The sequence below is a fragment of the Nothobranchius furzeri genome, chromosome 2, assembly GCF_043380555.1.
Source record: "Nothobranchius furzeri strain GRZ-AD chromosome 2, NfurGRZ-RIMD1, whole genome shotgun sequence".
Taxonomy (NCBI): Eukaryota; Metazoa; Chordata; class Actinopteri; order Cyprinodontiformes; family Nothobranchiidae; genus Nothobranchius; species Nothobranchius furzeri.
The window spans coordinates 86,783,641-86,785,926 of NC_091742.1; positions in this window are offsets into that span (position 1 = coordinate 86,783,641).

Genomic DNA, 2,286 nt, shown 5'->3' on the forward strand with positions numbered 1-2,286 from the left:
AAACCTTCCCTCTCAGACAAGACATATATTTAAGATTATATTTTTAAATCTTTTTATACTTTTTATAACTTTTTATTCTGTATAGCACTTTGGTCGGCTGCCATGCCGTTTTTAAATGTGCTTTATAAATAAAGATGGTATGGTATGGTATGGTAAATCAGGAGCATTTCATTCTTAAGGAAGAGGATTAGGGCCACTGAAAAGGGGAAAAAAGTATCGAAAGAGAATTTTGATTTTAATCTCAGAATTCTGCCTTTTTAATTCAGAATTCTTGTGATCCTGAGGAAAAAAAGTCTGAATTTTGAGATTGACGTCAGAATTCCCTGTTTTTTATTTTCTTTTTTTCCTTTTCTGTGGCCCTAATCTGCTTCCCGCACCTGCATGTTATTTTCTCTTATAAAAATAAATAAATTAATTATGTATAGTATATATATATATGGTAAATGGCCTGTATTTGATATAGCGCCTTCTAGAGTTCTTGAAACCCCCCAAGGCGCTTTACAACACAATCAGTCATTCACCCATTCACACACTGGTGGTGATGAGCTACAATGTAGCCACAGCTGCCTTGGGGCGCACTGACATAGGCAAGGCTGCCGAGCACTGGCGCCACCAGTCCCTCCGACCACCACCAGCAGGCAACGTGGGTTAAGTGTCTTGCCCAAGAACACAACGACAGCGACAGACTGAGCGGGGCTCGAACCTGCAACCTTCCGATTACGGGGCGAGCACTTAACTCCTGTGCCACCGTCGCCCCAATATATATATATACATGTATGTATATATATATATATATATATATATATATATATATACATATATATTATATATATATATATATAATATATATGTATATATATATATATATATATATATATATATATATATATATATATATATATATATATATATACAGTTGTGGTCAGAAGTTTACATACACTTGTAAAAAATATAATATAATGGCTCTACTGAGTGTCCCGTTATTTCTAAAACTCTGATTTTTCTCTGATAGAGTGATTGGAACAGATACTTCTTTGTCACAAAAAACATTCATGAAGTTTGGTTCTTTAATGTCTTTATTATGGGTTAACAGAGAAAAGTGATCAATATTTAATCAATTTCCCTCTGGGATTAATAAAGTATTTTTGAATTTGAATTTGAATTGAATTTGTATTCTATTTTAGATCTTTACTCGCACATCAAATTCCTTCCTGTTTCTTTCATTTAGAAATATCTGAAGTGCTGTGATCTTGTTTTTAAATGGGTTTAACTGTACTTGGTGACTTTATGTCTGTGAAAAGCTCATTAGAAATAGGTTGAACTTGCTAATGCTTACTATATTTGGTGCCAGGAGTAATTCTCCTGACTTCAGTTTGGAAATACTTTTATCGCCCCCTGTTGGTCATTTGTTTGAAAGCTGATGAAAACGGCCCTGTTCGTTTACCTTTGCTGAAGACCAAGTTCACTAGTTTTTAAACACATTTGCAGTGTTTGTCACAGAGTGATGATGTTGCACTAATGTTATATTTTATATTGCATGTTTTACTTGTTTTTATTCTGATGCGCACGTTTTTTATTGATGGTGTGTTTTTAGTTGTTTGGTGCAACATTGTGTGTTCATTCTATAATCACCCCGATCATCTACACCTGTGGCAGAGTGTTGCCTGGACTGCCAATTGATGAACCGACGCAGGCAGGCAGGACAGGCTTTATTTAAAGGGAGGAACGTATGGACCAGGGGGACGAAATTAAATCTATCATTAAAGCACATATAATGGAAGAGTGGCAAAGAATGTGGGAAAGGGGAGAAAAAGGAAGACATTTATTTCAGATACAAGGGAAAGTAGGAAAATGGAAAAATATAAGAATGAATAGTAGAGATCAAAGAACAATATCAAGATTAAGAATGAGTCATACTGGGCTTAATAATACGATGCGTGGATGTGGGGTGGGGGGAGAAACAGTGGAACATGTTTTGTGTGACTGCATAAAATATGTGGAAAGTAGAGGACAACTCAGGGAGAAATTAAAAAACAGGAGATGGAGTGATAAATGTAAAGAATTTGTTAAGTAGTGAAGAAAGGAAATATAAGTTGGTTATTGAGTATCTAAAACACAGTGGTTTGTTGAATAGAATTTAGTTGTTTTTTTACGCTCTTACTCCGACTCACACTCCAGCACAGTAGGTGGCGGAAATGCACCTAGCAGTTAGATGCCACCCGCCAATAAACACGAAGGAGAAGAAGACGAAGACCAGGGGGACACAAAGAAATATCAGGCAGAAAG